Here is a 21,660-nt window from a genome sequence, read left to right as displayed (position 1 = left end):
AGGATGAAATATTGATGGCATTACATCTCGGAGTTGTGCAAAGCGCAAGGTGTGCACCGTTCTAAGACCCAATGCAAATCGAAATGGGAGAAGATGAATGGTCTTTTCCATCGCATTTAAGCGCAACATTCCATTTGGGTGTTCGACTATTGGAATATGATGAGTGAGGAGAGGAGGGTTGCTTGCCTTCTAGTCAATGATATGAAGGAGGAGGTCTATGAAAAGTTGGTTAACTTCTTTGGAGGGGACCGCGATGTGGATCCAGGCCCAATTGACATAATCCTTGAATGGGCCACCGAGATCAGCCACTACCTAGCAAATGGACTACCCCTGGGCCAGGCTCTCAAGAAGGATAGAGCCTGCAAACTCATTAAGGATGCAGCACCATATCAACTGATAGTAGGCCAACTATATCACAAGTGCAAGGATGGCATCCTATGAAGATGTGTGCGCGAGCACGAATACATCAATGTGCTTGAAGAACCCCACTCGGGAATCGCAGGAGGTCATTTTGCCGCTGCTGATGTTACAGCATGTAAGGTGCTGCAAGTTGGTCTTTGGTGGCCGACTCTATTCGGAGATGCCATTGAATTCATCAAACGATGCGACTCCTGTCAGCGTATCCAAATCCCACACAAGGTGGACATGATGCCCTTGACTGGAATCCTAACCGATTAACCCTTCGAGAAATAGGGCATCGATTTTATTAGACTCGTAAGCCTAGTAGCTAAGGAAACCGGGGCTGCATACATCATCCTGGTGACCGATTACTTAACCAAGTGGATAGAAGGGACAGCCACCGTGAAGGCCGATGCGAGATCCACCGTAAAATTCTTATATGAACAAGTCATCATCATGCGGTTTGGATGTCCCTTAGAGTTAGCCAGCGAGACCGAGGAACTCATTTCCTCAATGAAACGATAGCAATCTTGACTAGTGAGTTTATGATCATACATAGGAAGTCAATGACATACTATACCCTAGGGCAAATGGCTTGGCTGAGAGCTCCAATAAAACGTGATGTAAAATCATCACCTGTACAGTAGAAGCCAGTCGTATGGAGACTAGGAGCATAAGCTCATAGCAGCGTGATGGGCCTACAGAACCTCCTCCAAAGTGGCCACACACTGTACCCCCTTCATCCTAGCCTTCCCAGTGGAGGTAGTGATGCCAATAGAGTATGTAATGCCTAGCCTTTGCCTTACCATTAAGGAAAGACTTATAGAGAATGCATTAGCAGAACGGCTAGTTGACCTCAAAAGGTTAGAAGAGACAAGGTTGTGTGCAGCCTACTCTCTTGGGGTAGAAAAGGCTTGACATAAGAAGTGGTTCGACTGCAACCTCAAGAGCAAGGACCTGGCGCAGGGAGATTTGGCACTCCTATACAGTGTCTGTAATACCAAGCGCAAGCTAAAGTACCGAGGTATGGGTCCCAATCAGACCCAGCACCCAAAGGTAGTCCAAGTAGCACATAAGGCCCCAATTGCCCCAGAAACCTCTCTTTCGAAACCATCCGTTCCAAGAAAAAGAACACACTGCCAGAGCGCACTTTGAGCTCCAAGCTCTAATCCACCTTCTCCATCGCAACATCCCCCCAACCACTATGTCCCCACCACACACTTGGGAGACTGAGGCAAGAAGGTCGCCTGGGTGCCCAAGATGATGGTACAAGCCGCTGCGAAGGTTCCGAAGGTAGCAACATAAGAACCTGTGTCGACCTGAGATGCAGAACCACAAGAACCTACCGACGAACCGAACATAGCAAGCCAACCTCAAAGTACCGAACACGCTCTATTACCATGAATAGTCCAACTCAACACAAATATCGCCAAAGGTAGCCAGGGAGCAGCACAAGAACTGACCCCTCCACTGTAGAGTGTTACACAAGAACCTCCTTCCAAATCTGAAGGCAAACCATCAAGGATAATTGCGATTGTGCCATCTCTGTCGGTATTGTCCTACTCACGAAAGCAAGGGTCTACGCCAAGGGCAGTCACACAAGAACCCGCTTCCCCCACGACAACGAACCATGCCGCGATGACTAGTCCCAGTGCCAATGTGCCTCTGGCGTCCAAGGTAAAACACAAGCTGGACACTGACTCTAAATGGCTTTTAACATGCTATGTGGAAGCACGACGTCCGTCCCCTAGGGCACCAACTCAATATGTAATATGTTACTACCCTCGTCCAAAATCTAGGGTATGGGGAGACAATGTCCATATATAATATGCATGGATTTTCTTAAAAATTTTCAAATATGCAAGGGAAAATTATGAAAATTTTATGTCCTCCCCCCACCCTCAAAATATAAGATATATACCTTGAAAAAATATGGAAGATTTTAAGATTTGTACATATTTTTCATAATATGTGAGGACCAAGGGGGGGTCTTTTGGATGAGGGGGGGTAAAACAAAAAATACACTAAAATATGAAAACCCAACTCGTTTCAAATTAATGTAACTTTTTCATGTGTTACCCAAATTTCAAGGTGTAAAGACATATCTGAAGCTCCTTTAGTGTAGAACATAACTATGTTAATTTTGAATAATTTCTACTCATGGCATATCGTTAAATTAATATAATACTCAAGATTTTGATGAGTTTTCTTACTAAAGGGAGTTGGCGCCCTAGGGTCCGCCCACACACAGCATTCCTCATAATCATCAAGTCTAGGTTTAGGTGAGTCAGTACGGTAGGAATACCTGCAGCCCACAAGTCACTGCTAAACATGCAAACACACACACATCCACGGTCAACACTAGGTGATTAGGGTCAGTATGTCCATCTTTTCATTTTTTAACCTTCTTGAACGCTAGCCTCACAATGAATCCCACACCGCACAAATGCACTCCACCTGTCCCCTCTCCCACTCACCTTCCCACTCCTTCACACTTCCCCTCTTTTCCTTCTCTACACAGTTATTTTTAGTATCTCATCGGTCGTTGTGCTATAGAATTATCCCGCCGACCGTCACCATCCCGTATCACACCGACCATTGCCATTAAGGATCACATCGGTTGCGGCCCTTTTCATATCATGACGGTTGTCGCCAAAATGGTACTCTGCCGACCATTGCCATCGACTCACCCCACTGATCATCACCATCTCATATCATGCCGACCATCACCATCAAGGATCACGCCTGTCGTGGCCCTTTTCATATCACGTCGGTCATCTCACCAAACCGATACCCCACCAACCATTGCCATCAATTCATCCCGCCAGTCGTCGCCAAAATATCCCATCAACCGTTGCCATCGACTACCCCGCCGACCATTGCCATCGGAAGACCCTGCCAGCTGTGAACAGGCCTTATCCCGTCGGGTCGTCACCATAGCAGTTTCCTCCAGACTCTTGCCAAATTTCCTCAAAATTCTCAGCCTCTTGCCCTCTTCCACTACCATCCAGAACAGCCTATTTATGTCCCCCTACTCTTTCTCTTCGACCGACTCCCTCATCACTCAAGTGCCATCACTCTTCCCCATGGATCCCAAAAACGAATTCTTCGAACTCAAAATTGAGTTGGGATTCTGCCCTTGCCCTATTCCATAGGCCATTGGCCCCTCAAATTCTCAAAGCACGCCTTCTACAACAATCCGTATGCCCTTCGAATTCCCCATCGAACATTTGCAAGGGGAGGAGGAAGTATCCAACAGACAAGCCACCCAAGAGGGTACAACAGTAGTTGGTACGCCCCCCTCAAGATTAAGAAAGCGCACCCAGGCCCCCACAGAAGGCGAATACAAGGTCGTGTGCTCCCAATCGCACTCACCGCTTGGAGGAGCCTGGCTCCAGGAATTGGATGCATGCGTCATTCACTCGTGCTTCGCCTATGCATTACCCTCCATTACCATATAGCGGCAGCCTATGCAGCACTTAAGGAGCCAGAGGTGCAGGATGCACTAAGAGTTGCTGGCCTGAGCAGAGTGGCAGATTGCCTCCCATGCCACCTGGACATGAAACTTTTGGTAGAGTTCCTCGAGGCGTACAATAGTAACACCAACATTGGCATCCTCTGAGATGCAATAGGCAATCCCCACCACTACCACCTCAATCAAGATGTGATACGTGCCACCTTTGTTGGAGTTGTAAGAAGGATTGAGCAAGTGAAGCAAAAGAGAGTTTATTCAAGAGAGACAGGTCTAATATATAGGCACAGGTTACATCCAGTAATGACATCATATGTGAGCTCAACAGAGTATCTAGATCCACAAATCTCTCAATTAGTTCCATGATTCTCTCAATCACACACCACACATCTATATTCACTCAATCACACTTACTGACACCTATCTAGGCACACCATGTGTTCACACACTCACAACCTTAGACCTTAGGACTCTAGATCCCATTACATCAATTTAACCTTCATTCCCTCCCACAGTAGTCCATGGGAAACTTCATGGCTTGCCCACCTCTAGTGGCAACACACATGATCCACAACTTGGTACTCACTCTAGTTGCATCAGCAGTAGACTCATTTGGGCATCCTCATCCCAGCATGGTCTCACTTTAACTTTGGTTTGTTGGTTTACAATTGGGAGATAGACAATGACTATGCATGGAAATACCCTTAGATCCAACAAGGTAACACAAAAGACTAACAATCATTTAAGGGGGACATCCCAAGGCAGAGAGCCCTTATTGATTACACACACAAAAACATTCTAAGTGGAAGATGTGGGGAAATACCCCCCTTTGATGGCATATCTTGTCCTTTTCCTTCTTCTCTTCCAAGCTACCATAGTGTGAGGTTCATTGTCATTGGAGAGGTTCTTGGTGTAGCCAATCTTGTAACTACTTTGCTCTTTGTCCTTCTCCACACTCTTTAATGTATCTTGTCCATATTTTGCAATACAAGATCCTTGTAGTCCTTCACCTTCTTTGAGTGTCCAAACCTTAAGACCATTTTGTGAATTATATGGACTGAAGAGGATCTTACCACTTGTCATGCAAGGGTAGTGTCTACTCTCGTACAAGAGGTGGTCATGATTGCATGGTAAGGTATAGTCAATTAAATGCAAGTACATTTCATACATCATGAAAGATACTGAAACCATAACTAAGGCATCTTCAAAATAAGAATCATAATGGTTGTAGTTGAAACTTTTGTTCCAATCATATCCATTGAAAATCATCATGCAAGTCATGATATATTCTTCCTTCATGTAAGTTCTTGTCATGGTCAATCCACACTAGTCAACTAGTCAACAAGATAGTATGACTTGAAATCCACTTCAAAGTATCATAACCTCAATCCTCAACGTAAATGTGAAAAATGCATTCAATTGAACTTAAAAAGGAATCTTTGAATCTCTAATATGTACTTTAACTCCTCAAGCACCACCTTTGCATTTAGTGTAGCATCAAACTTCAAAACTAGTCTAGAAATGCTTGTAGAAAATAGAGGAACGTTGGAGGATTGCTACCTCACTCCACAAAGAATCAAGCAGAGGGAATTTTCTACACAATTAAAGGTATTTGGAAGTAAAAGACTCGGTGCAAGTCTCATACCAAATGAAGCTTCACACCTCCAGGGGCAGCAGCAACTTCTCCAGCTCCAAAAACATGTCTTCTTCAAAATCCGATTGGTTTTTCCTTATTTCTCCCCATTACCTTGACCATTTCCCCTTAAACTTCACCAAAAAGTAGCCCATAGGGTTGCCTAAGTGCACCTCATACCGTTTTTGAAATGGTAGCTCCAGCAAGCTGAATTGACAAAAATGGTGCGGGATGAAGCGAGTATTAGCACGGGCTATAGAAGGACAATTTCCAGAAACCCTCTAGAGTAGAAATGCACCTATATGAGGGGAATCTATGGCTGAAAGGGTTTGGGGCATGGTTGCCTACATTGGGAGAACAAGTGCTGGGAATTTCTACTCAAAAGAGGAAAAAATGGAGAAGAAGAGAGTGTGAGGAAGAAGATGATGACATGGCACTCAAGGATGTCTCAAGGAGAGTGAACCAATGCTTTGATATCACATGTTTGGAGTTTCAAGAATGATTGAGCAAGTGAAGCAAAAGAGAGTTTATTCAAGCGAGACAGGCCCAATATATAGGCACAGGTTACATCCAATAGTGACATCATATGTGGGCTCAGTAGAGCATCTAGATCCACAAATCTCTCAATCCGTTCCATGATTCTCTCAATCACACACCACACACCTAGATTCACTCAATCACACCTATTGACACCTATCCAGGCACACCATGTGTTCACACACTCATAACCTTAGACCTTAGGACTCTAGATCCCATTTCATCAATTTGTCCTTTAGCCTTCGGTCTGCCGGTCATCGCCGAAAAGTACTCCACAAAGAAGAAGTCGGAGGCCCTTAGAATGGTTTGCCACTATGACCGATAGAAGAGCAAAGACCGAATCCACTTAACTACCATTCACAGGCCAGAGGTGGAAAGATTGGCAAGAGCCTTGCAATGGCTAACATAAGTAAAGCACATGGACCACCATCAATCCATCATGCCCAATATCTTGTTGCACTTAGTGGAGCCCCAGGCTATAAATTGGGTAGGCTATTTCTGCAGCCGGATGAGGGATGACCTCAAGACGCATGGGGAAGTAATCGGCAATCCAATGCTCTACATGCTGATTCTATACTACTTTCTATAGTAGCATCCACCTGTCGGCTATGGGTTGGCCGAAAAATATGCCATAGGGCCAGATGAGACAAAGGTCAAGCCCAAGCGAGCAAGGACAGAGCTCAGTGCCACTTTGACTAGTCGCCTTGTGCAACCGGACCCAAGCCAGGACCCAAGCCAGTTGCTCGTGCGATACGAGGACTGCCAGATGCAAGAATTCATGAGCCAACAACTACGACTCCAACAGGTGGAACCTCATAACAAGGGCAAACGGGTTCAATAGGAACCCATACTAATCAAGGACCTCCTGGTTGATGAAATGATCACCATTGGCCTCCATCTAGGAGCCAAAGCCATGCCATCTACTCTCGATGTGCCCTATGTATCGGTCTCCACAACAGCCCAAGAGGCCACATCCTTCGCCCCGGCACCTCCTCCTCTCCATGGGCAAGCCGCAGAGGCTCTATAGTTTTGCAACGCCCCCAGTATAGGGCACCAAGTGGCTATAGCCACATGTTAGTCGAATAACTCTCGTGTGCGGACTTGATGGAACAACACTTATTCGAAGCCATGGCGTAGCTTCCACAGGTGGCGCACACAATTTTGCAAAGGAGGCAGGAACATGCTGTTGGAGGAGCATGGAGACAAGATGGAGAGAGCAAGATGATGAAAAGGGAGAGAGTTTATTCATGAGAGATATGCCCAATATATAGGCATAAGTTACATCTAAGAGTGACATCATATGTGAGCTCAAGAGAGCATCTCTAGATCCACAATTATCTCTCAATCACACACCACACTCCTAGATTCACTCATTCACACCTACTAACTGACACATCATCAGTTACACCTAACTTAGGCATACCTACACACACCATGTGTTCACACACACAACCATAGACCTTAGGACCCTAGGTATGATCCCATTACATCAATTTGTCCTTCATTCCCTCCCACAAATTGATAACCTCATCCCTCAGCAATAGTACATGGGATGCTCCATGGTTTGCCCACCATCATGTGGCAACACACATGGCCCCAACTTGTGACTCACTCCTAGGATTCTTGGTTTACAATTTAAGATAGACAATGACTATGCATGGGAATACCCTTAGATCCAGCAAGGTAAAACATAAGACTAACAATCATTTGAGGGGGACATCCCAAGGCAGAGAACCCTTATTGACCACACACACAAAAATCTACCTTGAAGATGTGGGGTTTTTGTGTAGCCCTTCTTGTAACTCCTTTGCCGTTTGATCTTTCTTGCATCCTTCTTCTTCATAAAAGAATCACTAGCTAGTTTAGCTAGTATATCACCATTGAGGCACATAATTTCTTCCTTGATCTTCAGATCTATGCTCGTCAAATCACTAATCAAGTGAAGCACATAATCTTTCACCATTACATGCATTTTAGGCAAAGCCAAGGCTCTCTATGAAGAGTATCCATCATATGCTTCAATGTTGCATAGCATAGTGTAGGAAACATAAAGCCATACATAATTAACCTCAAACTTTTGTAGTATGCATAGAGCATATCATCCACATAGAAAAGCAAAGGTGCTGCATACATCACTGAACCAGTCTGAAACATCATGAATGATGCATTCTTGTGACCAATATAACCTTTCATCCAAGCATATGTCTTGAAAAACCTGATATGCATAGTGATAGACCAACTTTGGAGCATTAAATACTTCAGCCATCTACTCATATGACCAACACCCATCAATGCCAAGAAAAAATAGTAAAATATGAAACTTTTGAGCATCTAACCACTTGCAATGCTTCAGCCATGAAGGAGATTTGAGAGAAACCCCCAAATCAAGCAAACAGAGACTAAAGGATCAAATTCGACCTATCCTAAGTAGCAACCAAGGGGATTTTGGGTGGAAATGAAAGCCTTACTGAGGCCTACTAGCAGCACAAAGGATGGGCAAAATAGTATGCACAATAATCTGGCATTACATTAGGAAATCCGGCCAAAGAAATAGTGATATCTCCCTCGTCTGTGGTTGGATTAAGCTCAAATTTCAGTAGCAGCTAGCCCTAAGTGTTGTCCAAGTGAGGCTAATAGGGCAGGTCGAAATTATGACTGTAGAGGCAGAATTTTGAGGAAGTTTGGCGACCAAAAAACAGGGCAACACAGTAGCTCTGAGTATAATTCAGTCAATCCCAACGGTGGAAAGGTGTGCTCTAGTGTTGAAAAGCTGCAACCGAAAGAATTTTGAAAGTTAACGGTCGGATGTGGAGATATAGAAGTTGCAAGATTCTAGCAGAATTGGGGAAAATGGGATAGACATGGAAGATGTGGAAGAAGGTTAAAGAAGATGATGAGGTGGCACTAGGACATGGGTGGAGGCTCAAGGAGGGTGGAAAGGCTCTGATACCATGTGTTGGAGGAGCATGGAGACAAGATGGAGAGAGAAAGATGATGAAAAGTGAGAGAGTTTATTCATGAGAGATATGCCCAATATATAGGCATAAGTTACATCCAAGAGTGACATCATATGTGAGCTCAAGAGAGCATCTCTAGATCCACAATTATCTCTCAATCACACCCCACACTCCTAGATTCACTCATTCACACCTACTAACTGACACATCATCAATTACACCTAGCTTAGGCACACCTACACCTATCATGTGTTCACACACTCACAACCATAGACCTTAAGACCCTAGGTATGATCCCATTACATCAATTTGTCCTTCACATGCCTCACAGCTCTCAGCAAGTCTCCTTCAGGCACAACTCTCTGCACACGATAGTCACACCTAATGGTTGCTACCCAAGCCATGGGTCAAGCAGCTGTAGACAGTAGAGCAGAGCAGTACCATGCAAAAGCTGAAGAGCTCGAGCTGGCCCTAATGAAGCTCAAAGATGACCTTGCCACAAGCAAATCCCTGGTCCAAAACCTCATGGACTAGGTTGATAAGGCAGAGTCTGCTGGCTTGCAAATAGCATTGGAGCAAAAGGTGCATGCAAAAGTAGTACACCAGAACACAGGAGAACCAGGAACGATAGATCCAATCACTACAGGATCTCTTCGCACAAGAATGGGCACTGACAGTGTCCCTCCAAGAAGAGAATGAATGATAGCACACCAATTAAAAGAGTTAGGTTTAGAAGATCGAGAACAACAGGAGTTTCGGATGTACAGGGAGTCTCCATATAGCCTGCCACCCACACACTCGCACCACGCACCATCCCCCAAACACTACAAATGCACTTCAATGCACTTTGCGCACAAAACCTCATCTTCCACCTAGACCTCACAGCCCCACTCCCTCCTAACACCCTCCAACCAATCCTCCACCATAACCCCGACCACTGCTGCCCCATCCTAGCCATGTCATATTTTTTGTTAGATCTCCAACCCACTTGTCTCTCTCTCCTCCGTCGCTCTGACCTCCAGGACTCTAGCTGTCCATCCTACTCCCTTAATTATCCAATGAATGATCAAGTGATGCAAATCACAAAGCCCAAGGAACTCACGCCATGGGTCTGCACCCCCGAAAGTCTAGAAGTAGACATTGATTGGATGCAGACCTACGATCGAGCCTCCACAATCCAATCTCAAGGGCACCTTGCGGCATTCCAGTCCACCACATACAAACCCCTCGACATAATAATCCTCTTCAATAGGGTGCTATATGCTCTCCGAGACTCACTTGAGTCCTTGGTGAGCAATTTTGAAACAATTCATGTAGCATACCCCCAGGAATTTGCCGAGGAAGAAGGCAAAGAACCCATCACCCTATTTTATCATACCACCCCACCCACCGAAATTTCACCACTACCTCCTCTAGATCCCACCCAACCCACCCAACAAGCCACCCAACCTCCACTCCCTCGGACAACACTGCCCGAGTATTCTTCTAATACCTCTAACACCACCACCGCACAACATGAGACCTCCCCATCCATCTCCTCTATAGCTCCAGTTGACCTTCCTGATGGCCTTCAACATGCTGCTCAAAGCAGTCAATTTTGTCCAAGCGATCGAAGCGACAATGCCAATAGGCACATCAGAGTCGGAACCCATGCCCATTGCAAATGACGAGGCTCCGCTAGCTCCTTCTGCCTCCCCCCCTGAAGATGTCCAATGGCGCCCCGACTTGCACTCATTTCAAGAGCTGCCAGACAGTGCACTTATTCATCATTGGAAGCACCAACTCAAGGGCTCCCACCTCCATCTATACGAAATCCTAGACGTGCACCCGCTCACACAACTCATCACCCAGTCCTTTGACGACTAGTGATGCATGCATCCAAAGTGCACAAGAGGAGGATACAACCTCGCCCCCGATGCTCTAGTCCTAATGACAGATGCAAATGATGGTCTACAGCCATGATGGCGCCTTTCCTTCTTAAAGATGGAGAAATTTTGGCGATACTACCGCAGTGCCCACATGGATCTCCGAATCCACCCCTTGTATATGCCAATGGAACAACGATGGACTTGGGCAAAATTTAGACAGCTCCAACAAAAGGACCCCAATATGTTATACAACTTTTCAAAGTAAACTTCCCCAAAGAGATGACCCAAGAGGGATTTTTCTTTTGGCTCCAGTCATTCAATGACATGTACGGCTTGGTTCCCTATCTCACTATCATAGCAGCGGTCCACTTCAACCGCATCCTCTTCACAATCCTCCACGATATCCTTGCCCACAGTCGCCGCATTGACAATCGCTTACACAATCTGACACAATAGATTTTCTTCAATCTCGACATCGGTCCTACGCAATTCCAGGACCTTCACCTCTACCTCCGCATCTACAATCTCCATGGACACCACATCCGCATGTACGAGGATATTCACGCCACCCATTTTTGGAAGTATCGCTTGTACCTCACTCGGTTCATTCCATGATAGCTAGACCGCTATGCAATCCTACAGACAATCCTCACCACACACCTCCTCCAGCGCGGTTGACCCAAGGGTGGATCAGCAACAACAGGAAGGGGGCATGTTAACATCCATAGAGTATAGTCACCGAATGCAGGGTAATCAATGATTAGAGGTGATTAGGCTTCATGATTTACTTCAATGGAAACAACCATGGAAGGAGTACAGCACAAGCTCAAGGAGTCTAGGCCCCAAACACCCCAAGGCCAAAGTGTGCAGGCAATGTGCACAGATGGTATGTTCCTGCTGCCGAGTTATAGGTTCCAACTGTTGCCACGTTGTATGTTCCAGCAGCTGCAAGTTGCAGTTAAGTGTCTCGCAAAAGTTAAGCCTCACCACTCCAAGTTTTGAGCCTCATGCATGGGGTTTGAACTAGAAATGGCTTAAGGCTTGAGGGCGCTCAGGGAGTTCAAGCCCCAAATAGCCTAAGCCTTGGAGGCACGAGGCTAACACAAGCGCTATTTGAGAGCCGATTAGGAACACCTCCTAATTCTAGGTTTGTCCCAAGCGCTCTAATATGGTTAACACAAGCGCTATTTCTACTAGTAGGGAGAGATGGAAAGAATTGCAATATGTCTTGGCACCCTACGGGCCCAAGAGCCTTTTATTGTATAGAGAAGGAGAGTGCTAAAAGGAAAAGGGTTGGCCCTCCCTTCAAAAGGTAACATGTATAAAAGGCCAAAGTGTTGACTTTGGTCTTCATTGTTGTTTGCACAAGTTTGAATACAAGCTCCCTCTTCTCTTCCAAGAGTGTTTTGGGTGTTCTCTTGTTTCCATTGTAGTGCCCTTATGTTTGCTACTCCATCCCCCTTCACTCTCCTCTTCCCTTCTCCTTCTTCCACCCTTCTCCCCTCTCCCCCTTCCCTCTTTCTCTTGTGGAAACACATTGCAACAATCTAGAGGCTGCTTGAGTGACACTTGTAGATGGCTCATGCCTTGCATTACTCTCACAAGGAGTAGCTTGGAGTGGAGGCTCCATCGGCATCTCTTCAACATCCCCATGACACGTAAGTCACCGTCAAGACCTACACATCTCTCTTTAGTGGTGGGAAAGGGGGAAAGAAGAGGAAGAAAACCTTACAAGAATCGCCAAAGTTGAAAATGCTAAAGATGAGTTGAGGAGAGGTGAAGGAGATTGTGATGGGTGAGGATCAACACTTCAATTGTTTAACTCTTCAATAAACATTCCATAAGGAATCTTCATCCTCAACTCTTTCTAGCAAGAATATAGACAATTGGAGCAACTATGTTTGTGGATATATTTCACTTGCTTGTTTCATGCACATAAAGGTGGTGGGTAAGGGGAAAAAAGAGGAAGACAACTTACAAGAATTGCCAAAGGGTAAAATGGTGGGTAATAGGCAAAAAGAGGAAGACAACTTACAAGAATTACGAAAGTTGAAAATGCAAAAGATGAGCTAATGAAAGGTGAAGGAGATGGGTGGTGGTGAGGATCAACATTTCAATTGTTTAACTCTTCAATAAACATTCCATAAGGAATCATCATCTTCAATTCTTTCTTGCAAGAATAGAGCGAATTGGAGCGACTATATTTGTTATATACTTCACTTGCTTATTTCATGACACGGAGTTTTAAAATTTTAAGATGCTAGATGGGTCAGCATATCTTCTCTCACAAAGAAGAAGGAAAATTGAACGAGTACTTCAAAGACCAAGACTTCAACGAATCTAAAACTTTCATGTGCAAAATGAATATTTTTGTAATAGCAATTTAAGTTGTTGCTAACATTCATGCAAAGAAGAAGGGAAATCGAATTGTTACCTCAAAGACAAGCCCTTGATGTCAAAGAAAACATGAAAATATTTATCACTCTCTAGGTAGTGACAAGTTCTCTAAGGTCTTTGCAAGGATGGCTGAATTTATTTTTTGGGAATAATTCTAAATGAGAATGATTTAGCTTTGCCAAATACCATGCATAAAAATCACCAAAATAGCTCTACCTTCACTTTATCTTCATAACCTTAGCTTTCCTCCCCCCTCATGCTACAAAATCAAGGAACCTACCAAATATCCTTACCCTTCTCCCCCACATTGTCTTGATCTTTTATTCTCTTTCCCATAGCTACTTCCCTTAGTCTCTCTAGATTATGAAGTTGACATAGTCCTTGCCTTTTTGTTCAATGATTCTAGAGTTCTTTATATCTTGGGTAGCAATAAAACAGTTGTCCAAATTTAAATTTATGAGCCCTTACTTTCAAGTATCATTTTGAACCATTTATAAACACATCTATTTCCACTATAGACAATAAACCTTGAAGTGACAAAAAACTCAATAGAAGCTAGCTCATAACCATAGATAACCAAGGGATCATAGGAAAAAGGTGATGGATAAATATAAGGAGAGAGAAAAACAAGAAAATGATAAATATACTTTCTTTATACCCTAGAAGCTCAACGCATTCTCTTAGTTATCCTCCAAGCCAATTGAATATATTAAGGCATGATGATCACCATCTTAGAGTGAATAGGACAAAAATTGGTGTCCTTGAGAAGCCAAAGAAAGTAAGCCTCAATAGCTTCATGTAACGGCAAAACAATCTACTTCTAGAATAAAATATTGATCTTCATTTTTGTGCAATCTCCTCAATGAGTTGCTAAAAGGAATCCTGAATGGCTTCTTGTAAAGCCAAAATAGTCAAGTTCTAGAACTATAAAACAATCTCCTCAATGAGTCACTAAAAGGAATCCTGAATGCTTCTTGTAAGGCCAAAATAGTCAAGTTGTAGAAGCTAAGACAAATTTTGAAGTCTTTCTCAATCCCCTTGATGAGTTGTTAAAAACAAAGCTTGTAGAGTTGAAGCTTGGTATTGGTACGCCAAAATGTTCCGTAAGCAAGAGTTGAGGGAGGAAGAGGCTAATGTGGGCAATAATGAAGTGGCATTGAACCAAGTGAGGTAGCCGAAAACCCATGAGCTGGGCTTGATCCTATATTGGGCATCTGAATCGCCAAAGAGCTAAAATGCGTTCGTGAATCGAACTGCAAAACGAGCTCGGATCTGTGAGACATTTAGCCAGTGGGAAGCCCCAGGTTACACACTATTTTATGTGCATGCATGGAGAGAGAGGTAGTGATTGCATCATGTTTCCTGCGAATCATTGGGCAAGCTTGCTTGGCTCAATCAAGCAAGAGAGAGGGATTTGATTTGGGCTTGAAAACTTTGGTCCCGCAGTAGGGCGTGGGTACCCAACTAGTAGCTTTAATACATTGAAATAGGACAAATTGTCATACACTAATAGTAGCAAATGTAAAAACATCGGGTTGGAAATTCTGTACAAGCTTGGAGCAAAGCTTGGCAACTTACGACAAGGACACACGTTCTACGTTGCATTTCACCATCCTAGCTTGCACTTCAACAGCACGATTGGAAGCTGCATCCTCTACCTCCAAACTTCCATCCAACTGTTGCCATCGAAGGCCTTGCGTTCGGATTATCCTGACATTAGGAAAAAAGGGAGCTCATTTTGGGGCCTTTTACGGTTTGGAAAAATAAGCTCTCAACCAATCAATAGAGGGCCAACGTAACGTTGAAAATTCATGAAAATAAGAGAAAATAGAAAAAAGAAACAATACTTTATGTAGGTACAAGCGTGCTACATTAATGTGGAGATTGGTTTTTTATTCTCACAAGATCTTTGGACAAGAAGATAGAATCTAAACTGACATTTTATCTGACAAGGGCCTTCCCGCTTCCACCTTCCTTTGAACTTTGAAATGTTGTACCGCCTTTCCTTCGAAAGGTCTACCATTCTACACCATTGCCTCATTGTGCAGCAGCCTTTCTTTTCCAAAACTACTCCCTTGATCCTGTTTGGCGTAGAGTAAGATGTTTCTCATCAACTGTCTGTCTGCCCACTTTCTCTTTCTTGAAACTTCAAATTGTTATCTTAGTTACATTACTTTGCTATTGTTACAGATTCAGAAAATCTCCATGGTGAATCAAAACCACGGCCGTTCTTGTGGAAGACGCTTTGTGGATGATAATGCTACGAAGGCAGAATTATACCAAACATCCTTACCCCGTCGACCTGCTTCTTCTATTTCGTCGGTAGAGAATTCAAGTACAATCAAAGCGGAAGGAACTTGGGAAAGGTTTAGTGTTTTGAAAGGAGCATGGGTGCTCATGCAACCTAGCAAAAGAAAAAGACCCCAGACAAAAAACATTTTCTTGGCGTCATGGAAGGGAAGAGTACGAGATTTTAAAATCACCAGAGGGAAGATATCCGTGAAAGAAGTTTTGATTCAGCATGTGTACATGCATAAAGAACTTGTCTTGCGAGACTATCCAAAAAATCTTCTGCAACACAGGCCTAATTGTATATTTTTCTATTGTGGTTTTTTTCTTTACGAGGTGTATGGATTTTTAAGATGAAGCTTTCTCTCTTAGCTTATTGACATTCTTGTGTTGTTTTATTTCAGATTTATATCCTTCATCATATGAGACATGGCAAAACATTGATTGTATTCTGGGATTTATAGATGTTCTGCATGGATCGATAGGAGAACAACAATACCAAGGTCGATGTGCAACAGAGCTAGCTCAATCGGGTATATTTTTTACTGATCATTTTTATCAGTTGCTAGACAAAGCTAACACACATGGTGTATTAATAAAACAAGACCTTCTGGCATGGAATTCAGTGGATTGGTCCACCCACATTCTAGTGTTATAGAGGCACATAGGGCAAAGCTTTTTACAGAAGTACAGAAAGCTCTGAGGCCCAATATTGCCACTAGGATAGTAAAAATTTCTTTATGCATGCCTCTCACAGTTTTTGTGGACTTGTTTAATACCTTTCTAGTGAAGGTTTCAAAAACAATGTTCACAGTTAAAGCAACAAATTCGGCATGCATGCCACAATTTTTGGATAAAGGTTGGGATAAGAAGACGTGTAGTTCAGTGTTTTGTGAGGTTGTCCAACCTTCTATGCAACTGAAGTACAGTTGCATCACAAAATTTTATTCTCTCTTTTTATTACAAGCGCAGTCGAATGCTAGGCACAAAACTAGTCCCAATGGATCAAGATGAAGATTCTTTTGGTGCAGAAAATAAACTTCTTGATATTGATGTTGTTGAGAATGGTGATGTGCTAGTCAATATCTCATTAAGAGAATGTTGCTCCCTAGCTCAATTGCGCAGTGACATTCTGTTTGAGACAGAAGGTTCTATCTCAAACGACTTTTTATTTATCTACAACAACAAAAAGGTACACCATCTGATTTATCCTAGTCTCATTAAGCATTGCTATTAGTTTAATTTACCACTCTGATTCATATTGCTTTTTTGCAGTTGCTCAAAAGAAGAGAGAGCTCAATAAAATGCAAAGACATTGAAAATTTAAAAATTGAGATAACACAGCACCATAAACAAAGGTTTTGTATTCAATCAAGTAAGATTTTGTACAGAACTGTTTAGTTAAATATGTAGAACATATTTCTGACATCCATTTTCTATATATGTACAACTTGATCCAGAGGCTGCTCTACATTTTTTGGAGGATCTTTTTTCTGCTGCTCCATCCTGTCCTGTGCAGTATGTTGGTGTTGCTCCATTGTCTCCTCCACTGCCCCAAAAGCATCTCTTTGCTGCTGCTCCACCTTCTCCTCAACAACATCAGCAGCAGGTCTTTGCTCCTATGGCTTCTCCTCCTCAGCACTAGGTGATTGCTCCTGTGGCTTCTGGTCCTCAGCATTAGGTGCTTCATCTGTGGCATCAAGGTGTATGACACCTTCTTGTACTTTAGAGCTCTCACCCAGCTCCACAGTAGCTGGTACAATAGGTTTGGGGGAGGCAGAGCTCAAAAACCTCCAAATTGTATGAGCTCTAAAATTATGTACATAGTTTGAGCTGAAGCTATCCTCTTTCATCTGCAATGGCAGACGATAATTTAGAACACTTTGTATCATTATGAATTATCTTCAAGCTAAATGAAAATTATTTTTTCTTACAAGGTCTGGCCGTTCCTTCTCAAAGTAGCTTGAAAGTAGATATTTTGCATTGATCAGCACTCTCCATCTGCAACTACTTGAATCATCTTGTTGTGGTGTCTGTACAATTGGAAAGATATGTTAGAAACTGTTAGCATCTGCACAAAACAAAATTATTCAATAAGTTCAAAGACATAGCATTTAATAGACATCAGTAGAGGGAACGACTTTTTACCTCTAGACTTATTAGCTCTATTGAATCCAAAAGAGAGACATTAGGAGGACAGTGATCCAATACATCTAAAAGCCTTCTAATACAACTGCAATAATACAACTGCAATATGTATAATTTAGTTAGTATGATATCAAAATAATGAAGTTTTAAGTTCAAAAAGCACACATAGCATTTACAATTTCAGCTCTCTGTGTGTGTTTTTAAGAGAGTTGAATAGAAAGCATTGCTTCTGCTGGATGTCAATAGAAACAAAACTCCAGTGGTCACTGCATAAGGAAATCAAAGGCTACAAGAGTTCCCAATCTTAAAGAAGAATCTTAAAAGAAGTAGTCACCCACATACCTGCTATGGTATGGAAGTAGCAAAACATCAATTACTTCAAAATTGCAGTGTTTGAACCAGCTGGAAATACTAATGGGAGTCTCCTTTGCATCTCTTAATTTAGAAGAAATGGTAGGATCAATAATATGGACTGTATGCTATACAGAGGGGTGAAGCCAGCTTCTCATCATGCTGCATAGGACCAAAAAATAATTAGGGTAGGTTATAAAGGAGGTACAAGGAGGATTGATTTGCAAAAAATGTAAAATAATAGACACTTACTAGAGCATTGCAAGAATGATAGTATCTGAGCAATACTCATTCTTATGAGCCAATGCTGCTAAGCATTGTTTTGTCAAGTCAAAATCATTCACTGAAACTTCATCCTCAATATGGACAACTACATTAGGGCCCAGCTCCTGCAACCTTCTATGTATCTACAGCTCCTTCTTTCCAATCTCCACATCTATAACAGATTTTGTTTCTTTTATTTGCTGCTTCAGTGACTCCTCATAAGCAGCCTTCCCTCTGGTGTTCTTTGAGTGCGTTACCTCAACAACCTTTACCTCATCTACCTTTAACTTCCTTGTAGGTGGAATTAGCAATATGTCTCTCATCTTTATGTCCTGCCATTCCACAGGATGAACAAGCTTGTCATACCTCCATCTCACTCTGGACAAAGTGTTGAAGTCTTTGGCCATTAAAGTCACCCTGTGAGCATGGGCTGCTACCAGCATTGCATCTTCAAAATATTTTTCCAAGTAATCCTCTGCCATTTCCTGTAAGGAAAGAATGGCAGTTCTATTCCACCTGAACCCAAGGTTCCAACTATCACAAATTTCTCTCACCAGTCTTTGAAAAGGTGCCTTGGGTATTGCAAAGCCTATAGCTTTCTGTTGCCTCTTGATCTCCCTTAGCACACCTGTACCATGATTCAATCTTTTGGCCTTTTGCTTGAGCAGGCTCATTGGCTTACCCTTCCTGCCATGTGCAGCTCTTCCCTTTGGAGGCACACTAAATTTTTTGGTACCTGCCCCAGCTGCTATTGCTGCAAGCCCTGGCCCTTTGCTAACTTTCCTTGCAGTTGACTTGGTTCTTGCCATCACTCTGAAAAACTGCATACAAAGGATTGGAAAGAGATTACAGACATGAAGAACATGTTTTGACAAAAAAAAGGCAATCACAGGGGTGGATGAAGCAATATAGAGAAATTTGCAATAAAATGTGATACGAGGAGTTTGAAATTCCAAACAGGTCCAAATCGCGTTTTCCTGCAAATTCTTGAAGTGACATGCTGGTGCATTCCTACAGTGATTTCTCTGTCTCTACAACTAAATACAGTATGAATGGAGTTTATGCAAGAAGATTACAGACATGGATAGCTATGGAAGTCACAAAACCAGAATGACAGGGGTTGATGAAGCAATATTTCAATATTTGCAACAAAATGCGATTTCAGCTGTTTGAAATTCCTAAGGCCTTCTCCTCACGTTTTCCTGCAAATTCATGAGGCAGCATGCTGGAATAGGCCTTCAGTCATTTGAAGGTGTTTGCATAACCATGCAGGATGGACTGAGTCTATGGAAGGCAAGAAGTGTGCACAGACTGAAGGAAGAACCCATAAGTATAGTTTTACCCTCACATGCAAATATCACACTTGAAGATTTGCATTCCTACAGTGATTTCTCTGTCTTGACTTGAGTCTATGCATTTCCATGCAGGATGGATTGTTTCTATTGTAGGCAAGAAGATTGCAGAGACTAAGGGGAGAACCCATTGTTACTGACCTAAAATCTATCTGTGGATGTGCTGTGCTGCTGATGAGTAACCTGTGCTGAGGATGAACCTGTGCTGCTGGACAAGATGCTGATGTTGCAGAATATGGCGGTAAAGAGGCAAGAGAGCAGAAACTGGAGGGCAAGAGGTCTGAAACAGGATACCACAAATAAGTGCAAATACAAATAAGGCATCTTCTAAATCCCACACGTGTGGAATGTAGTCGTTTTTCATACGTGGATGGGACCCAGATCTCTTGGAGTTTGAAATTTGGCACGTGTGAAAGGTACACTTTATGCCTTGGAACTTGTGCCATTCATGATTTCATAATCAATTCCACAACCACTCTTCCCTCCCCTACCTCCCAATCTTTCATCCCTGCCACGACCCTCGCATCTTCCATTTCCTTCTCTCTGATCCTTTCCTACCCAGCACACTCCATCCAGACTGTAACCTGCTTGAAGACTACTACCACTGCCAGATCTCCAGGTTACCTAGAGTGCAGAGTTCAAGCTAGTGAAAGAGCAGGAGATTTACTAGTGCAACTCCAACAGCATGGAAAAGGAAAAAAAAGGTCAGAATTCTAGATTGGTTTCAATGTTTTTTAACATATATTTCTTCCATCCATTGGATTTTTGATGTCCAAATGTCTTCACTCAGCTCCACCCTTCTTGTTACATTTTCAATTTATACTGTCCAAGAATGTGGTAAATCACCCAGGAATTTGATTGGAGATGGATATGAATAGAAACTAGAAATTTGCAACAAAATGCGAGGAGAGTGGTTTACAAATCTCTAAATAGCCCATATCGCATTTTGCTGCAAATTCCTGTTGTTGACACATTCCTCATGAAAAGTTTCACTCAGCTCCAACATTTCTCTTGCATATGAGATCATAGTGTCCAGGAATCACTGAGATAAACCTAGTGTTTGATTTGACATGCACATGAACAGAACTCGAGAATTTGCAACAAAATGCGAGGAGAGTGGTTTATAAATCTCTAAATAGCCCATATCGCATTTTGCTGCAAATTCCTATTGTTGACACATTCCTCATGAAAAATTTCACTCAACTCCAGCATTTCTCTTGCATATGAGATCATAGTGTCCAGGAATCACTGAGATGAACCTAGTGTTTGATTTGACATGCACATGAACAGAACTGGAGAATTTGCAACAAAATGCGAGGAGAGTGCTTTATATTTTCCAAATGGTCTCCCATCGTGTTTTGCTGCAAATTCCTGTGTCTGATTTGGTTCTCACTTCTACCTCATTAATTTGCTATCTTTAGCCCTGTGGAATTCTTCCTTGATGATGAGAAATGTTTTTGCTTTGGAACAGCTGGCTCCCAGGCCCCACCTTTCAAGAGGAAGCTAGACTTTTCTGCTGCTATTATTAGACCACAGCAATCACCAAGTGAGTCATGAGATGTCATGAAGGAATTATTTGGTGATATCCAATGCATTCACTGATTGCATATGTCAGCATATAGAATTCATAGTATATAAGTTTTTAAACAGGCAAAAAGAAGAGACTGGAGCAGAGTGCTGATTCTTCCATCAAAAAACAAATGGAACCAGAAGAGGACAAGTCTCCAGATTTGCTCCTATTTGAGTTTCTTCACAAATGCAAGGCTCAGAGTAACTTCCATATATACCACAGTATTTTCAACATGGAGTTCACAATGAGCTCTGTACTGGAGCATCACAAAGATTTTCTTTCAGACTATTGGGATACCTTCAAAGAACTGACAGAGGTAGGAAGAATTGTGGAAGGAGAAAAGGTTTTTGTGCATATAAATCATATTGTCTCCAATGAAAGGCTGAGGTACCATGTGAACAGAAGATTTGACAGCTTTCCTGA

The sequence above is a fragment of the Dipteris shenzhenensis genome, chromosome 21 (assembly GCF_047967505.1).
Source record: "Dipteris shenzhenensis isolate YYH24624 ecotype China chromosome 21, Dip_SZ_1.0, whole genome shotgun sequence".
NCBI classification, from domain to species: domain Eukaryota; kingdom Viridiplantae; phylum Streptophyta; class Polypodiopsida; order Gleicheniales; family Dipteridaceae; genus Dipteris; species Dipteris shenzhenensis.
The sequence above is the reverse complement of the archived record's forward strand: the minus strand, read 5'-3'. Positions refer to the sequence as shown.